At 44.3% G+C, this 20,577-nt stretch overlaps 1 pseudogene; it reads left to right on the forward strand.

The window, feature by feature from the left end:
• The first annotated feature begins 6,236 nt into the window (after window positions 1-6,236).
• Window positions 6,237-6,859, forward strand: LOC123949700 (annotated as a pseudogene).
• Window positions 6,860-20,577: the final 13,718 nt, after the last annotated feature.

Here is a 20,577-nt window from a genome sequence, read left to right on the forward strand (position 1 = left end):
ACTAAACCAGATGAAAACAAAATTAAAAAATCAACATTCTCTAGAGGATTTTAACAGGATGCAGGCGAGGCACAACACAGCATTTATACAATCCAGGATGCAATCTAAAATCACTTGACAGACAAAGAAGCAAGAAAATGTGACCAAATCTCAAGAGAAAAGACAATCATCATATGCTAAACAAGAACTAATCCAGATGTTGGAATTATCAGATAGGCACTTTGAAACTTTAAAGGAGCTATTAGAACTCTCTTGCATGAGGTAGAGGCAAAGGTAAACACACCCAAAATGAGTGGAAAGTTCTCAGCAGAGAAACAGAAATCATAAAAAAGGACCAACTGGAAATTTTAGATCTGAAAAATAAAACATCTGAAATTTTTAAAAATGTTAACTAGGTGGTCTAAATAGAGCTTGAAGGTAAATCAGCAGAAATTTTACAATCTGAGCAAGAAAAATGAAAACAAACCAGCAAACAAACAGAACCTTGGGGACTTGGGATAACATGAAAAGGCCATTAAGTCCCCTGAGAAGAGAAAGAGTCTTTGAAGAAAGAATGACTAAGAACTTTCCAAATTAGGTGAAAGACATAAATTTACAGGTGCAAGAAGCTCTGCAAGTCTATATCTAGCAAAAATATTCTTTAAAAATGTAAAATGAAAACATTCTCAGATGAAAGAAAACTAAGAAAATTCATAACCAGCAGAAATGCTATAAAAGAAATGTCAAAGGAAATTCTAAAAGGAAATGTAAACAGAGAACCTTGGATCTTCAGGAGACAAGGAAAAGCAACTGAAATGATAAATATGTGGATAAATATAAAAGACTTTTTGTTTCTTCCTGAGGACTTTAAAATAGATGTTCCAGTTGAAAGTAAAAATTATAACATTGCTTGGTGGGGTTTTCCATGTGTGTAGAGGTGATATATACCACTATAACACAAAGAGGAAAAAGACCTGGTGATTCTAGTGTTTCTCCATTCTACTTGAAGTGGTGAAATACTAACTTCAACTAGGTTGTGGATAATTAAGTACATATATTGTAATCCTTAGAGCAACCACTAAAAAAATAACACAAAGAAAAGAGCCCCAAAACCTGATAAATAAGTTGAAATGAAATACTAAAAATAAATAAATCAAATAATTCAAAAGTAACTAAACAGGTAACAAGGGAATCAAAAATAGAAAAGACCGACAGAAAATGAATAATGGTAGACCTAAATCCAACCATATCAACAACTGTATTAAGTATAAGTAATCTAACCATACCAGTTAAAAGACAGAGACTGTATGGTTGGATTTTTTTTAAATCTATCAACTACTCACTAACTATACAATTTGGAAAATCACTTAATTTTATGATCCATAATTTATCAGTTACAGGAGAGCAATATCTACCATGTAGGGACTATTATGCAGATAAAATGAAGTGGTATCAGTTAAATGCCTAGTGAATAATAAGTAACTAACAAATAATATCAACTGTCTGCTAATGACCATTCACAGTGACCATTAACATCTAACTAAATTCATTAACAGTGGCTCAAGGCCACTATATTTAACCCTATATTTTTTGTTTTTAAGAAAAGTACCACCAGAAAGGTATGACCACAAAAGATTAAAGATGTATCTTCCCCAATAAAAGATGAGTTTCTTTCATTCTACTCTGAACCTGACACATAATTACTATATATTTTTTCTTATAATATCACTATGTATTTATAATGTCCTTAGCATTATGAATTGGCAAAGTTTATAGACTGAGGACCTGTTTACACATCTTCTATCAACTCTAAACATTTATTTATTGGAACTAACCCCTTCTGCCCTCATTGAAATAATTCCTGGTCACTTAAAAGTAATAATTTTCATTCCTATAAGTAAACTGTAATTTTACAGTACTGAGTGTCATAGAAAGGACCCAGGCCCCTCAAGTTCTTCTTTTACTGATCTTTATCATTAAGGCATCCACCAATGAGCTGCATCCTCCACAGGAAGGCACAGCACTGATGCATTCTCCTTACTGAGAAGGCAGACTCACGGGATGCCAGCCAGAGAAGAGACAGGGAGATTAAGACTGGCTGTACATTTAAGAAGCCAGAGTTGCCAAGGTGCCAAAGAGGTCATGGACCATAAGATCCACCAGTGGTTGTCAAATTTCCAGGGGTAAAAATACAGAGAATTGCATCTCAACAACTACATATTGAATGCCACCATGTGCAGGGCACAGGACCAGGGGCCAAGAATAGAGATGAATCAGAAAGTGAATCAGCATGACTGCTACTCTCCGGTGGATGAAGATCTGCTGGGGGAGATAGCAGGTCAACAGATTATTTCAGGCAAACATGGTCATTTCCTCATTCATACCCCCTTGGACCTGCCTTCTGAAGGCCTGGATACTCATCCCTCAAACCCTGGATGTCCCAGAGATCAATTTAGAGAATCCCCGCTCTGGGAACTGGTTTCCTTTAGTCATCGTCACACACACAGGGAGGTCTGGGAGTATGTATTTCCTGGTGATGTTTGCAGTGTCAATTTCCATTTTTGTCACCTGTCATAGGAGCCATTATAATATTTGCTTAAGTATTTAAATCAAGTCCTTTACTTTAAGCCAGTGGTTGCTGAGCTTTAATTGAAGCATATTTGCATACGTTAATATCACCCAGCTTCTCTACATTTTAACTGTATTTTCACATTCAAAACATGACATTTCAATAACAATAGTTGTCAGTGCCTGGGTGCTTATTTATGCCACAATTACAGGTCCTGTTAATTACAGCCCCGGCTGGCTTCTCCAGCTCCTTCTGACAGCCTGTGTGCAGCCACATCTTCGACTCTGAGCGCGTGCATCTCACCACTTACAGAGTAACTCCACTGTTTGCAAGGGGCTTAAAGATACCAGGCTCCCTTTATCTCCCACCCTGCTGACTTCCTACACCTTTGGGGGTCATCAGAGACTATTGGTCCTGGCAGCTCTGACTACCGTTCAGTCTCTACTGAGGACAGATAGGGAAGTTCCCACCTCATGAGTAATGCCGAGTGTTACCGGAGTCTAGAAGCAGTGGGAGTGGAGAGCTGCTTCTTACTGAGCGTTAGTAATAAACTGGGTACTCAGCTCCCAGAGAGGGTGTGATCACATACTGAATTCCTGCTCCCACCTGAGGATATGGTCACGTCTCCCTGTGTCTTGACACACAGAGTCCCTCACTCCTCCGTGCTCTCAAGGAAACTTGTATTAGCTCTGTTAGAGCAGTGACCTCTCATCACTATTTTTCTATTTCTCTTCCCAACGAAACTATGAACTCTGAGGAAAAGACGATGAATTCATCTCCTCATTACCTCCCCACATATGGGCTCCCAATAAACATTCTTGGGGGAAAAATGAGTAAGAAACCAAAGTACCAAAATTCAAGATTCTAAACTAAAGCCCCAAATGAGGAAAGGGCACTAGTTGTGAGAAATACCAAAACAAAAGTCCACAACCACGCTTGACATAGGGCAAGATTGTTCCCTCTATTGGACTAGCTGGCCAGCCAGCCAGCCCAGATGCTGCCAATGCATGAGAGGCACCCAAGACCCTCCTTCTGCCCCAACAGCCTTGTCAATCAGACACTGAACTTCCCCTCCAGATGGCCCCGTGGAAACATTCAGAAACCAGAAACACAAACAACTTGTGGTATCCCAAAACTGCAGAGACAGTCAGAGAAAGGAAGCTCTTCCAAAACCTCCCCTGTGGGCACAGTGCCTTTCTGAACCCTGTGGTGAAGCCAGAGGAGTGAAAAGTCAGCCTGAGCCTGACATTTCCAAACACTGAGGCTAGAACAATAAACATCGAGCTCAGCAGGCAGAGAGAGGAGCCTAATCTGGGCTTCTCATGTTTCTCTCCAAATACTCTCCTGCAGGCCCCAGCCCACAGAGAGTCTGTTTGTCTACTGCAGGCCCCTTAACTGTCACTGACCTCTGAGGGCCAGGCAGAGCTTCCTGGGCCTGACAACAAGGTGACAGTAAATATCTCTGCAGCACAGAGAACAACAGAAGGACACTGTGAGCCAGAGACTGCTTTGGGCCAAATTGGAACCTTACAGGGATGGGGGATGGGAAGGCTGCTGAAGGAGAGAATGAATACTTGTCTTTGAGCTCACTGCACTAGACAGGGAGGCTTGGTCTGTCCCATTTTAACAGCCACTTTTAAACCCCAGTCTGTATACTGCCTTCTTTGCAAGCTTTTGTGTCTCCTTGCATATCAGTTCACTTCAACAAAAATATATGAAACACAGATTATGTGCCAAGTACTGTGCTGGATTCTGGAGATACAAACATGAATTAGATTCAGATTCTGTCTTAAGAGATCTTGCCATCTAACTGAAGAAACAAGTAGTTAATATTTCTATAGAGTAGAATGTGGTGATTTTGGAGGATACAAGATGTAGATACTTGCATATACTTGCATATACATACAAGAAGGAATAAAGAAGAGGATCACTGGGCTGAGCCTGGGCATCCAGGAAGGGCTTCCTGGGCTTCCTAAAGGAGGAGACACCTGAACTGAATTCAGAAAATAAAATAAATTGTATCCAGATGAAGAAAGATGGAAAAGGTATTTCAGGTAGCACAACCAAAATGAGCAAAGTACAAATGTATGAAACCATGTGGTGTGTGCTGAAAGCTAGAGGCAGTTTAACGAGACTGGATGTTCTGTACAAGGCAGAACGAGTAAAGGTCAGGCTGAAGGACTGGAAGAGGTCAGGTCATGGAGGGGGTTTGTAGGGTCCTTCGTGCCAAGGGCAGGAGATTGGATTTTCTCCTGAGAAAAACAGGGGGTCTCTGAGCAGGTTTAGGTAGGCATGTGGCATACAGGTCATGGCTTTTCAGAAAGCTCCTCTAGGCTACAACGTAGGAAACAATTACAGGACACTCTTGGAGGGGAAGAGGCCAGTTAGGTGGCTGTCACAATGATCCAGCAGGGAGCTCAGCTAGCGGCAGAGTACAGAGAGCACTGGATGAACTTCAGAGATACTCATAGGACAAGCTTGACTAGACTTGGTTATGAGGCTTTCAGGAGGAGAGAGAGGCATTAAGATTAACTTTCAGATTTCTGAATTGGAGAGCTATGGAAAGGGTAGTGCTGTTGGTGAGATAACAGTGGTAATTATACTAATAGCTTACTATGTGCCAGACATTACTGTGTTTTTCATGAGAGATTTCATTTAACATTCACAACAACCTTATGAGATATGACTATTACTTTATTTTATAAATGAGGAAAGCAAGACAAAGAGTGTTACATAACTTGCCTAACATCACACAACTACTGCATGGTGACCTTGACACTCAGAACCCGGGACAATCAAAGCTCCAGAAGTTAGGACCTTGATTAATGTTCTTTGTGGCCCCCAGGACACAGGTGGTACCACAAGTGCCTCCCACAGTGTCAGGCACTGAGTCGTGAGAGTCTATCTTGGCAAGCATTTATTCAGGAGGTTGTGACTTAATAAGAAATATATGTTTGGTCTCTGCTCTCAGTTCTTGACAAAGAGCTCTTAAAACCTTCTAATTTCCTGAGTAATGGGGGTGATAGAAGAATCTTACAGACAGAGCTCCTAAATCCCTTGGACTTTCCTGGATTATAGGGGCATCTTCTGCTCTAATGAGAGGACTCTTGGTCGACTCCTGGGTAGCTTCACGATGGGGGCTGGTCACCAGAAAGACCAAGCCATGACAGAAGTTTAGAACTCTCAGCTCCATGCTCCATGCTCTGGGGAGGGAAGAGGGGCTGGAGATTGAGGTAATAATCCATCTTGCCTACATAAAGTCTCCATAAAAATCCCTCAGCTATGGGGTTCAGAGAGCTCCCAATTTGATGAATACATTCATGTGCCAGGAGGTGAGCATACCCCAACTCCATGCAGACAGATACTCCTGTGCTCAGAAACTTCTGGACTTTACCCTACATACCTCTTCATTTGGCTATCCACCTGTATCCTTTATCATACACTTTATAATAAATGGGCAAATGTAAGTAAATGTTTCCATGAGTTTTGTGAGCCATTCCAGCAAATAATTAAACTGAGGATAGGGAACCTGACCTCATAGCCCAGTCAGAAGTGTGGGTTCCCCAGGGACCCATTATTTGCAACTAGCATCGGCAGTGAGGGCAGTCTCATGGGATTGAGCCCTTAAACCTGTGAAGTCTGAATCTCACACCAGAATTGAATTAAATTGTAGGACACCGGGAAGCCATCTGTTACTGGGCATCATGGCTGCCCTCAGACCTTTGGAGAAGCCCAAGATCGTTAAAAAGAGGACCAAGAAGTTCATCCAGCACCAGTCAGACCAATATGTCAAAATTAAGCTCAACTGGCAGAAGGCGAGAGGCATTGACAATAGGGTGCCCAGAAGATTCAAGGGCCAGATCTTTTTTTTTTTTTTAAAGATTTTATTTATTTATTTGACAGACAGAGATCACAAGTAGGCAGAGAGAGAGGAGGAAGCAGGTTCCCTGCTGAGCAGGGAGCCCGATGCGGGGCTCAATCCCAGGACCCTGGGATCATGACCTGAGTGGAAGGCAGTGGCTTTACCCTGCTGAGTCACTCAGGTGCCCCTCATGGGCCAGATCTTGATGCCCAACATTGGTTACGGAGCAAAAAGAGGACAAAGCACATGTGTCCAGTGGCTTCAGGAAGTTCCTAGTGCACAACGTCCAGGAGCTTGAAGTGCTGCTGATGTACACCAAACCTTACTATGCAGAGATTGCTCACAATGTCTCCTCCAAGAACCGCAAAGCTATTGTGGAAAGAGCAGCCCAGCTGGCAGTCAGAGTCACCAATCCCAATGCCAGGCTGCGCAGTGAAGAAAATGAATAGACAGCTTGTTGTGCACATCATATTTGTGTTCATAAAACCATACAAAAATATTGTAGGACACATAGTTGGATGTCCAAAGAGTTGGGCAGTTAGTTGGTAAGGGAAGACATCTCCCACGTATTTGGTGTCTGAAGTGTAGAGAGTAGAGAAATAGTTTTCCTTTAGAAGTGATCTCATGAACCATTAGTAGGGAAGGAGAGAAGTGAGGTCAAGGAGGTAAGAAAACAAACAACAGTAAAGTGATGTACAGGCTACAACTATAGCACTTGGGGCTCAGCCCTCCTAGGGAGCGCAGCAATCAATGTAGAACACGTGCCTCCGAGCTGTCCTCTGGGAGGGATGAGGAAGCTGGGGTCTGTGCTCATTCCTAGACACTTCCAGCCAGCTGTGATGGCAGGCAGAATAGGCTCTGGTAGCCAGAGAAAGCCTACAGGTTAAATATCAAAAGTGCTGGCGGTAGAAGACTGGACAGGAGGCAGGTGAGGGTCAGGAGGCATGGGTGGGACATTGACAGCAACTGCGACAAAACCCACTAAGTGAGTTTGAAAAGCGCTAAGATTCTGGAATGCCTAATAGATGACTACTCCCACACGTCTAAGCTAAGCAGGACAGAGACATTACAAGAGACAACCAACAGATACCCAGAACCTCTTAAAGCAGCATCATGAATTTGCAGGATTGAAGGACTCTAGATAAAGTTCCTCTCTGAAAGGGGGGCAGGGAGAAAGGGGGAAAGAAAGAGAGAGAGAGAGAAAAGGCTCTGGGGGACTTTTTTACCTTTTGTTATTCCAAAACTATGGATGAAGAGAATGTCATGAAGCCAGGCCTGCCAAACGGTCCTCCCAACAGAAGCACTGTCATGGGCTCATGACTCCACACACACAGAGTCAAGTCTGGGCATGTGTGCTGGGGTGCGGAATGCCTCCTCTGCTTGGCTACAGCCCAAATTCCCTTTGGTACGGTCTCCTCACAAGACCTCACCCTGAACACAGCCACGGCCACCTCACTCCCGGCTCCAGCCACCTCCAGGTTTCAATTTCCATTCACTTCTCTGAAGTAGAAAATTCAGGCTTTTCTGTGTCCAAGGTCAAGAAAGTGATCATACAGCCACATTTCTGAAGTTTGGTGTGGATGTAAAGGAAAGATTGCACTACAGTTAAATGTCAATTATAGTCTTAAGAGTAATGAAGGCTTAGAGGATTAGAGGAGGTGCTTTATAACCAGATCTGCCCAATAGGATAGGACTCCAGGATCACAACCTGAGCCAAAGGCAGTCACTTAACCAACAAAGCCACCCAGGTGCCCAAACTTGGACTCTGAGTTCAAAACCATGCAAAATTGTCTTCGAGAGAGAGAGAGAGAGAGATTTATTCAAGGTGGGTTGACTAGATATGGAAAAATCAGAGATGTCCCTTTAAGAATTAAACTGCACCAAAGCCAAAGTTTGCTGTCGGGCAAACTATTTACAGGTCGACTCACTTCAGATACCAGAATTTGAAGAAATACAAATCCCTCCACCTCAAATTTCCAATAGATTCTTTAACAAAGACAAAGAGAAGTATCAGCTGAGAATGACCCAACCACTATAATGTGCTACATGTAGTTGTTTAAATGGTTATCTTTAAACATGAATGTATACATATATATATACATATGAGGTCAAGTAAGTAGTGAAGAGGAAGTTCAAACTAGGTGGGTCACACACCCACGTTCGTTGCTTTTCAACTATATCCTGTCTCCCAGATGAACCATAAAATGAAGGGACCCCACTGTCTGAGGAGTGATTGAAGAAGGCGAGAACATATGAGGGAATGAAAGAAGAGAACTCTGACTCTGTGAGTAAGTGAGAATTCCAGAAGCCTGTGCTAAGGGCAACCCTACACATATGCTGGCTTCTCTGCTCTGCTACTGGGAAGCTTCCACTTGGCAGGGTCTCTCCAAATGTATCAGAGCTCCTCTCCTTAACTTTCCACTACCACAACCCAAAGATTGGGGAGTGTTCACCTCCAAATGCCACCCCTTTAAGATTCTCAGTTTGACCACTTTCTCTTGTTTCTCTCCCTGTTATGAACTTAACTGTGTCTTCCTAAAATTCTTATGTTGAAGATCTAAATCCCAGGACCTCAGACAATATAACTATAATGAAGACATTATAAGATGTCTTTAAGATGACAACTAAGATCAAGTGAGGTCATAAGTGTGGGCCCTAATCCAGTAAGACTGACTTTTTTTTAAGAAAAGATATGGGGTGGGAGAGGGTGGGGCGCCTGGGTGGATCAATCAGTTGTGTCCAACTATTGTTTTTTTAAGATTTTATTTATTTATTTGGGGAAGAGAAAGAGAATGAGAGAAGAGAGGAGTAGCAGACTCCTTGCCGAGCAGGGAGCCTGATGTGGGACTCGATCCCAGGACTCCAGGATCATGACCTGAGCCGACGACAGTCACTTAACCAACTGAGCCACCCAGGTGCCCAAGTGTCCAACTCTTGATCTCAGCTCAGGTCTTGATTTCAGGGTCATGAGTTCAAACCCTGTGTTGGGCTCCACAATGAGCATGGTACCTACTTAAAAAGGAAAGGGAGGGAGAGAGGGAGAAAGAAAACCCCAGACAAAAGGGACTCACACACACACAAAAAAGAGTGTAGGAAGACACAATGAGAAGGTAGCCACGTGCAAGCCAAAGAGAGGCTCTCAAGGAGAGATACCAACCCTGCTGGAACCCTGATCTTGGATATCTAGCCTCCAGAACTGCGTGACAGTAAATTTCTGTTGTTTAAGCACCCCCCCCCCAGTCTGTGGAACTTTGTTATGGCAGCCCCAGCAAATTAATACACTCCTCCTGCTCCCCCTACCACTCATGCCGCCCAGGGAGCTCAGCGCCAGCACACAAGGCCAGCTGCACCCAGCTTCCCTCATCTCTAAAAGTAGGGCTATAGGGTGCCTGGGTGGCTCAGTGGTTAAGCCTCTGCCTTCGGCTCAGGTCATGATCTCAGGGTCCTGGGATCGAGTCCCGCATCGGGCTCTCTGCTCCGCGGGGGGCCTGCTTCCTCCTCTCTCTCTCTCTCTCTCTGCCTGCCTTTCTGCCTACTTGTGATCTCTGTCTGTCAAATAAATAAAATATAAAAATAAATAAATAAATAAATAAAAAATAAAAGTAGGGGCTATAGCAGCCCCTCCCTAAGTCTCCTCTAGCTCTGGCATTCTGTCTACCTGTAACACGTATTATTCCACTGGAGTGAGAGAGTCTCAGGATAACAGCCATGAATGAAGAACACTCTCTCGCCGACTCACTTAACCCAATGGATTCTGCTGACTTCAAAAGCACTGCTTAATTGCTTCCAGGAATTTATTTTTCATCCACTTTATATGTGCTTAGCACCCATCAGGTGCCACAAGTAATACTGTACTGCTGACCTCTCTGTTGCCATTCCTGTCGCCCCCGCCCCGAGGTCCAAGTGACATGTTCTTATAAACCTTGATTCGTCGCTCATCTTTTTCTCTTGCTCTCCTTCTCACCTCCCTCTCTTTCATTTAGTACTCTGGGGAGAGCCAGGGGCCATGTCATGAGACACCCAAGCATCCCTATGAAGAGGCCCATGGAAGGAGGGACCTGAGACCTCGAGCCAATAACCAGCAAGAAACTGAGGCCTGCCAACAACTCCGTGAGCAACATACTAGAAAATGAAATTTCAGAACTGGGTTTTCTGATGCTAAACAGGAAACTTTTCCTCTATCTTAAATGTGGATCCTCAGTCCCGGTTAAACCTTCAGATAACTGCAGACAAGCTGACATCTTCACTGCGGACTGAGAGACCCTGAAACACAACCATGTATGTGCTAAACAGCAACTGGATTCCCACCAACATAAAGTGTGAGATAACAAAAGATTGTTTTGCTCCATTGAGTTTTAGGGCTGCACCATAAATAGCTACTAAACTCCTTGAGGGCCACTTTGTGGCACCCTTCACAATGCCTTACCCAGGGCTGGTCTCCTAGGATGTATAGGTTTAGTATTTGTCCCCCAACTGTTTTGACCATGAAAGACTGCCCACTCCCACCAGGGGATAGGAAAGTTAGGGAAGGCTATAATTTGGACCTTTAGGGCAACAAAGAAAACATAAAATGGTGAACAAAAGACATGTCATGATATAGTGGTTTATTAGTTTCCTATGGCTGCCATAACAAATTACTGCAAACTTAGTGGTTCAAACAATGCAAATTTATTTTCTTCTAATTCTGAAGATCAAAAGCCAAAAATCAGTTTCACTGGCCCGCAGTCCAGGTGTCATCAGAGCTGATCTCCAGGAGGCTCTAGGGGAGAATCCAATTCCTAGCTTTGCAAACTTCTAGAGTTGTATTTCTTGCATTCCTTAGCTCATGGCTACTTCCTCCATTTTTAAAGCCTGGGGGTGAGGGTTGCAGGGGTCAGCATCTTCAAACCTCCCTGTGCTACTGTCTTCATATCTCCTTCTCTCTATAAGGATCCTTATGATTACATCAGTCCCACGTGGACACTCCAGAATAATTTCCCCACATTAGGATCTGTAACTTAATCATATCTGCAAAGTCTCTTGTTGGCACATAAGGTGATAGGCACAGGTTCTGGCAATGAGGATGTGGACATATTGGGGGGCCATTATTCAGCCTACCACAGCAGGAAGATCCCACTTCTAGGGGCAGACAGATCCAAATTCCAATCTTCTGATTAACGATTAACTGTGTGAAGTTGAACAAATACCAATAAAGCTTAGGTCTTCTCACCTCCATGACACAGATGATAAAACTTATTAAAGTAAAGGCACCTGGAACTTACTGCTTTCTACATAAGTGCCAGCTTTTCTCTTCTTTAATTTTACCAAGTACCTAGAAAGACAAGGACCTGGACCAAGAAGAAATGGTACTCCAAGGTTGTGGCCTTGTTACTAGTTTTGTATGGCACTTTATGTTTGCAAGGCAGTTTTATGCCTATTACTTCTATTACTTCATTTGACTATTATTCCCATTTTACCAAATGAGGAAAACAGAGGCAACAAGAATTAAGTTATTTTCCCCAGCATCTCCCAGCTAATGCCATAATTGGGTTTTTTTTTCTTTTTTTCTTTTTTTAAATTTTTATTTATTTGACAGAGAGAAACCACAAGTAGGCAGAGAGGCAGGCAGAGAGAGAGGAGGAAGCAGGCTCCCTGTGGAGCAGAGAGCCCGATGTGGGGCTCGATCCCAGGACCCTGGGATCATGACCCGAGCCGAAGGCAGAGGCTTTAACCCACTGAGCCACCCAGGCGCCCCCCATAATTGGGTTTTCTGATGCTAAATCCTAAGCTCTTTCCTTAATATGCCAGGAACCTGGGCAGGGCTTGCAAAAATCAGCTACCAAACTAACTACATGAAATGAGAAAAGAAGGACAACAGAATAGGGTATTATCATGAATACTTGGAGGGTGCAGGAAACCTTTGAGAGGACAGAAAAGAAAAATGACAGTGAGCAGTGTTCTCCAAAGCAGGCCCAGCTGGCTCCTGAGAAACAGGAAGAGAGTGAGACCAGCCTTCACCCCCACTTTATAGGTTCTCATCCCTTTCCTCTCACAGGGGCTATCTCACACCTTTGGTAATAAATAACTTAAAAGATGTGGCTTATCACCTTGGCGTATCTGATAAGACATTCTGTCAGGAGTCAGAGGCCCACTCAGGGGACGGTTTCATTATTCCAGTAGGGAATTATAAGGAATTGCTCTGTGGCAGGACCTGCCTGGCTCCCGAGTTTGGAGCCAGACCCAGAAGGTGGGAGAGTTGCCCTGCTGGGAGTTGAGGTTCATGGACTCACACAGAGGGGAAAGGGCTATCTGTTCCCTCTATAAAATCATAACAAAAACACATCACACTCTGCACTAAACACCTCCAAAGCACTCTAACCTACATTTTCTCATTTGCCCTCACAAAATCATGTTCTTTTTTTTTTTTTTTAAGATTTTATTTATTTGATAGAGAGAGAGATCACAAGTAGGCAGAGAGGCAGGCAGAGAGAGAGGGGGAAGCAGGCTCCCTGCCGAGCAAACAGGGAGCTCGATCCCAGGACCCTGAGTTCATGACCTGAGTGGAAGGCAGAGGCTTAAACCACTGAGCTACCCAGGCCCCCAAAATCATGTTCATTTGACAAAGAAACGGATACAAAGAAAGTGAAAGCGGTTGTTAAATGTTTAATATTTGCTAACACTGGACCAAAAGTCTTATAAGCATTCTGCAAATGTAATCATCTCAAGTTCTCCATGAGGTAGGTCTTCTCACCTCCGGATGAAGGACCTGAAGCCCAGAGAGGGTAAGTGGCTTGCACAAGAAGACCACAGCTACTACGGGACTGAATCAGCACTGCCACACAGGAAGGAGGTCAAGATGCTAACTAGCAATCCCCTTCCAGAGGAGGGGACAGAGCCCCTGGGTGTGCACTTGGAGCCTCCTCTGGAGGAGAAGTCAGAGGGTGCCCCTCAGCAATGGGGGTACATATCACGAGGGGGCCTTGGAATGATATGGGTTAGCTTGGCTGTGTAGCCCAGAGCCTGGCCACTGCACACATATGAAAACACATCTTCAGTAAAACATGGTAAATTAAGTTAGGCTTCCAAAGGTTTCCTGAGAGTTGGTAGTCAAGACCCCACTCTGTGGCAGCTAACTTAATTTTTCCCTTAGATCTGCATGTTCTTAAAGCAGGTGGACAGGCCTAGCCAGACTTCAAATGGCTCCACATGGGAAATAGGATTAGAAGAGCCCCCTGAGGACCTCTTCTGACATTATCTCACCCCTCCTGGCTAATTTTCTATTTCAGTGTTAAGGAGAGATCTTTTGTCCCTCTAGGCTGCTCTCCCATTTAGTTTAATTTAGAAAAGAAGCCTTTGCAATATTGAATTGAAAATTATTTTCATGGTCCAGGAAAGAAGTCCCAGTAGTGGGGGAGTACACAGGAACCAGAACTAACAAGGATTGGCATTCAGCGACCTGCACCCCCCTGCAGGCCAGGTTAGGGAGCCCCCAGAGAGAAAAGCCTCAGCCCCAGCAGGGTTACAGGGCTGAGGCCAAGGTGGGGAGAACGAAGGCACGGGGTGACATGACAGGTGGAATGGGGCTGGGGGACTGGTGGCCAGTTTCGTGGGCACAGGGCCAGGCGTGGTGAAACTGGGGCGGGGGGGGGTTGGTGGCACACGCCCAGGTGAAGTGGAAGGGGCCTGGAGCCAGGACCAAGTGCAGAAAGGTCAATTCAAAGACAGCAAGTGGTATCAGAAGAGGTGGGCTTCGAAGCAGAGAGAGTCAAATCCAGGCCCCCACTCACTGGCTGAGTGGCTGTGGGTAAACTGCTTAATTCCTTCATGCCTCCCTTCCTTCTTCATAAAGTGAGGATAATGATATCTACCTGAAAGGGGTTTTGTGAGGGCCAGCAGAGTTTCTGAGCACACAGAGAACAGCCAGTGGAGGGCCTGACGCAGAGGTGCATGATAAATGTCCTTGTCCACTTTCCCTTTCCTCTGAGCAGAGAGAGGCTGGGGACCCCGACTTCACAGTATTTGCTGCCAGCCCTCATGGCACTTGATGCGCTGTGGCTGAGCCTCCCACTTGAGGGGGCATGATCCACAGGGGGACAGGACAGAGCACCAAGCCCTGAGACAAGGACAGTCTGGACAGATGCTAGACATCTTCTGGGTTCTCACTTAGCAGAGAGCCCCTGGAAGTCACCCAAGAAAGCACCCACAGCCGCCCATATTTGCATAGCATATTATAAACCTCAAAGCACCTTTGCATACATCAACATTAGCTTAACACCAGATATAGTGCTAGGTAGATAGAGCAGGTATGTCTTTTTTCTAGTTTACAAATGAGAAAGCCAACGTTTCGACAGTTTATATAAATTTTCTGAAGTTCTATTAGCAAATAAGATGCAGAGTTAGGGTTCAAACCCACTGTGTATGGGTCCCTGTACCACACCCTTTCAGCTGAAGCTATACCTGAGGCTGAGAAGGAGATAGGAATCTGTCCAAGGTTAACCACAGACTGTAAGTTGGAAGGCTGGGGTGGGGCCTGACCCCTCCAGAGTGGCTTGTTAATTTAGTGCTAGCTTGACCCCTTCAATTAGGTGCTGGACAGAGCCAGGCCCAGGGGAGATGGACAGCAGGGCTTAATGGAAATTGGGTGCTGGTGACGATATGAACTATCTGAATTATGGTCTCAATTTGCACAGAGCCTGATGGATTTGCAATAATTCCAAACCAGGTCAAGTGTCTGTGTCTCCTCTTTTGCTGATCTCACACAAAGTCTCTCCATTTGTCAGGCTCCGATTTGCTCTGAGTGGCTGCCCGCCCCCTCCTTCCCTCCATTAGCTATGCTCTCCCTGCAGTGCTCTGACCCCAGGGCACCTCTGCAGCTGCGCCCCGGGGGACCGGGGCTGCTCCTAGCAGGGTCAGTAATCTAGGAGCTTTGAGGCCATCCGCAGAGATAAACTGCACTCTGTAGTGAAGAAAGGGACAGCTCTCCACTGCCCAGGGACCACAGTCTGTGTTGGTTTTTAAGACAAAGGGACAGAATGATTTGGTGTCTTAGGGGTTCACTGTGTGGGCGTAACACTGCTACAGTGAATGGAATCTGGGAAAGTCGAGTCCTCCTGGTAGAGAGAACAAGGACAGGAGAGTCCTGGAGCAGATGCCAGAGCCTCCGCCAGGCCCAGCTAGAATAGCTGATACACACCATATTTTAGGAGAATTCTTGAAAACTTCCCATCTTCGGGAATCCGCAGCTGGGGCCTTTGAATATGGGAACGGTTGGCTTCTTAACGAGGGTGTGTAGTGTTACATGGAGGACAGTGTCAGGTTCTGGAACAGCTGTTGCTCTCCAACCCATGTGTCCAGTACTAGCCTGGCTCAAATGGTAGAGGAAACTGCTCGGTCACCTTGGCCAGCCACCTGCCTGGCTTGCAAATCCTGTCTACAACATCCCTAGCAAGTGGCCATCTGGCCTCACTTGAGTGCCTTCTGTACTAGGGAACTTGAGACTTTATGGGATAACAATCCATTGCTTTAATTTTCAAACATTTTTCCTTTGATTAAGGAAAAAAAAAAATCCATCTCCCTACAGCTTCCATACTTTCTTACCAAGAGCCAAACAATGCTTAATAAAGTAATTATTAAATTTATTTTGATGTTTTTCATGGGGGTCATAGGATAGCCTCCTCCCTTTCTTCTCCCAGGAGGACCTCTTTGGTCTACTTCACAGTATGGGGAGAGGGAAAGAGCACTAGGCTAGCATTCATTAGACCCAGGCACTGACCCCAGCTAAACTATGTGTACGGTCTGGCAAGTCTGTTCAAGGGTCTGTCCTTTACACCTCTTAGGTCTTGCTATAAATTCATCTGTGGATAAGCCACAATTGTTGGATGAGAACCTATTATATACTTTTCTCTCAATATATGTGTTGTAGGATAAAGGACTTTAAAAACTAATAACCATTATTATTATTACTGTAATTTTCTGAACATTTATTATATCCTAGGCATTTTACTCAATGCACTGCATACATTATTGTTTTGTTTCTCATGTTTCCACCTGAACTGATATGGTCTATTATTATCTCCACCATAGATGAAGTCATAGTGTCCCAGGGAAGTAACTAGCTAAACATTACTGATCAATAGTAGAGGTGCAATTCGAGCTCACGTTTGTTTGTATGCTCTTAACCACTATGCAAAGACACTACCCCAGCTTCAGAAACCTAAAATCTAGAAGGGAAGAAAAAACTAAGACACAAGAAACACTGGGATATGCACAAGTATCAAATCATTATGTTGTACACCTAAAACTAGTATGTTGCACATCAATTAAACTTCAATTTAAATTTTTTTAAATAAAAAAACATTACAGACAGTAAAAGGTAATGAAAGGGGAAAGTAGAACTGAAGTCTCACTTCAGGCTAATAAAAGTGCTGTGCTAAAAACAGTAGCAAATATGTATTTGTTGAATGGATGACTCTTCAGGCAGACCAAGGCAGAAATGTCCCAAAGAAAACACATGAGAAAATTGCAGGGTACTATTTCCAGGGGATTAAAAAGAACTGAAATGAGGAAATCCTGTGCTCCCCCCCCCCAAAAAAAAAGCATATTAAAGAAAATACACTTGTACTAACCATTCACCTATTCATTTATTCAACACATGTTTTTGAGCACCTCTATGGGCCAGGCATTGTATTAGTAATATTGTAATATCTAGTCTTTGCCCTTCAAGGAACTAACCTAAGGGCAAAGTCAGGTATTCAGGGTAGTGGAGTAAAAACTAAAATAAGAAAAACTAGGCTAATGATGCAACACAGCAAAGAAGAGGGAACTCTATGCCATGCAAACGATAAATGCCAGAAGAAGGAGAGAGAGAAGGATGGGTCAAATGGAGGTGGGATGGCTTCTTGGAGCAAGCCTAAGGATGGAGAGAGTGAGGCAGGGAAAGGAGAGGAAGTTAGTGAACAGTGGGACTAAAACAGAGGGACTTCTAGTGCAGGGGGCAAAAGGCATAGAGAGAATACTTAGAGCCTCATTGTGAAGGATTTGAATATTGAGGTAAGAGATGTAAAAACTGATCTCAGGGGCAACGTGGGGGAAGAGCTTTCCAGCAGGAGAAAAACTAGAGGCAGGACTGCACGATGGTGTGTGGAGCAGAGAGCTCCAGCCCCACCTGGATGACACGGATTCCTGGACACTCAACACTTGCACTGAATACCTACTACAGTATAGTCTGTGAGACAGGATGTGGAGTCTCCATGAATAAGGAGATCCGTGAAAATCGCCTTTTTGGGTGACAGAAGGTTAGGAGAGAAGACAGCGAGCCAGAGGTGGATGAGACAGAAGGCAGAAAGGCATGGCGCAAGCCAAGCTCTAAGCTCTGGGAAGGCTGGGGACATGGCCAGGTGAAATCACCAGAAGCACCACAGGAACCAAACACTCCCAAGCTGGGGAGGTTAAGGAAACTGTTTGGTAAAACAACATTCCCAGCTCATTCCTGAGCTGTGAGTGCTGGGCAGGTAAGTGTTCTATATGAGCTAAGGCTCTGTATCCGTGGGATCTAAGATTATAGCAGCCAAGCCAACAGAAGCGCCTGTGTAGACACTGCGGGAGCCAAGGCTGGCTCCGGTTCCCTTCCAGCAGGGCTAAGGGTGGCAGGGGCGTGCTGAGCAGCAGGTGTAGGGCTATTCCAGACCATCAGCCTTGGCAGACTCAAACAGAAAATATCGCCCGCTGGTTCCGGAGAATGGTTCTGTCTCAATGGCCAGTGAGCCCCGTGTTTTATCTGTCCTGCCAGACAGGAACTGTGCCTTATGGAGCAAACACTAACAAGCTTGTTCACCTCAAAAAGGGGGGGGGGGGGCAAGTAGTGCCTTGGCGTTGGGAGTGGTAAAAGACCACTCAGTGGTCTTCAGTGAAGCCCCAGACCAGCAGAAGTCAAGCACCATGTAAGGCATTCTGTAGATCATTCCTCGGAGGGATCTGAAAGTCACTGTTTACTTCCTGACAAGAGCTCCATGAAACTCCTGGAAATCGTTTATTCAATGCTTTATAATTTACAAAGGTCTTTCACTTATGTTATCCCTCTTAATTACCACCACAGCCCTTTGAAGTAGATTAAATAGGTATTACTCTGTATTTTACAGTGAGAAAATGGGAAAGTCAGAGACAGCTGTCTTGCCCAAAGTTACACACTCATGAGTGGCAGTGCTGGGATTCAGTCAACACCTCCTCCCTCCACCGCCCTGGTTTCTCTATTAAATCAAATTCCCTACACTTCAGTGACTGTTGGATTGGAGGCAGCAAGACAAATCCTAAAAAATAAGAACCCTAACTGGTTGCTTTTGGTCTCCCACTAATCTTCCATGAGAAATAGTTGAAGCAATTTCAGGGTAACTACTTATATTCAAGAAAGGAAGAGACTCTGATGGAAAAAGAAGCTGAGATCCATGAGCAGTATTGAATGGGCTGGATGCAGTGTGTATCTTTATTTAACACCCATTATTAATGCATCCATTCAACCTAGAAATGTTTCTGAAAATCAGGCACTCTACCAGGCATAGGGGACATGATGAGAAACACAGAAGACATAGTTCCTGCTCTCAGAATTTAAATTCCAATAGATATTATAAAACATAAGTAAAAAGCCCCTCTGCATTATGCTTAGTGCAGTGAAACAAAGAAATAAAAGACTAGATAATAAGGGGGAAGGTGGGTATGTTCTTTAGATACAAGGGTTAAAAAAGACCTCTGTGATGAGGTCTCTTTGGAAAGAGGAAAAGAAAGTAGATATGTGAAGAAACCAGGAAGATCGTTTCAGGCTCACAGCCTGGGGTGGCTATCCACACTAGAGGAGGAAGACACTGTGGTGTGTTTAAATGAAGCCAGATCTGCTGCAATGAAAAGAATGGGAGTGTGGTACCTCTGAAGGGGGAGAGAGGGCAGACTGCACAGGGTTGTGTTTGCCAAGGAAGACTTTGGACTTAGTCTCAGCTCAGTGTACTAAAGGGTGTTACACAGGTAGATGGCATGACCTAATATACATATATCTTGTAAAAGTCATCCCTGATGCTGTTCGGAGATTTAAAAAGGTAAAGTGGAAATAGGAAGCCTCATTAGAAGGGTAATTCAATAATTCCATGGGGAAAGGATAGTAGTGCAGATTGGGGAAAGCAGTAGAAAAGAGGTAAATGAACACAGAATGTATCTTGGAGGCAATATTGACAGAATTTGTCATTGGATTGGATAAGAGGGAGTGAGAAAAAGGAAAGAATCATGAACAAGTTCTAGAATTCTACTTCAGGTAACTGGATAGGTGTCAGTGACATTTACTGAAATGGAGCAGTCAGGTTTAGGGCAGGTTTGAAGAGGTAGAAGAGGAGGTGTCAGTGGGACATCTGGGAGAAGACGTGAAGTGGGTATTTGGATACACAAGTCTGGCATTCAGATGACAGGGCTGGGCTGGAGACAGAACGTTGGTAATGGTCAGAAGACATGTGGTATTTTAATGTCATGAGAATGAGAACATCTAGAAAGAGACTGTAAAGAGGGGTTCATGGTCCAACCTCAAGAAAGTCCAGCCTTTAGAAGTCCAGCAAAAAGGACAAATGCAGCAAAAAGAAAACTAAGAGTGGATAGTGGGGTAGTAAGAAAACTAGGAGCCAAGAAATCACAGAATCCACAAAGGGCTGCATGTTTCGAGAAGGAGTTGTAATCCATGGTGTCAAATTCTGCTGAGAGGTGAAGGTGGGGATTGATCTGGCCATCTGAAAGCCACTCGGGACCTTGAGAAGAGCAGTTTCAGTAGTGTGTAAGCAAAAGGAAAATGGGAATGGGCTAAGTAGTAAATATGAGGTATGAGACTAAAACAACTTCCCCCAGCAAACAAACGAACAAAGAAAAACAAATGAAATCATTGGATACATTCGCAGGTCAAGGGAAGGTCATTGTTATGTTTTGTAAGGGTGGAGGTGCTAGTGCACGTTTGATGATGTGAATGGTTTGGTGGAGCAGGAGAAAGGAATGATGGAATAGAGGTGGGGTAACCAAAGAAATACAATCTTTGGAAAGCTGAAAGAAGTCAGAACCAAAGACTTTGAGGAAGAATTGGCCTTTCATAAGAAAGAGATATTTTCTCCGTCGTAGTAGGAGGAAAAGAAGAAATTGTTTCTGATGCAGGTGGATTTAAAGGTTCAGT

Source organism: Meles meles, chromosome 8, assembly GCF_922984935.1.
Source record: "Meles meles chromosome 8, mMelMel3.1 paternal haplotype, whole genome shotgun sequence".
NCBI lineage: Eukaryota > Metazoa > Chordata > Mammalia > Carnivora > Mustelidae > Meles > Meles meles.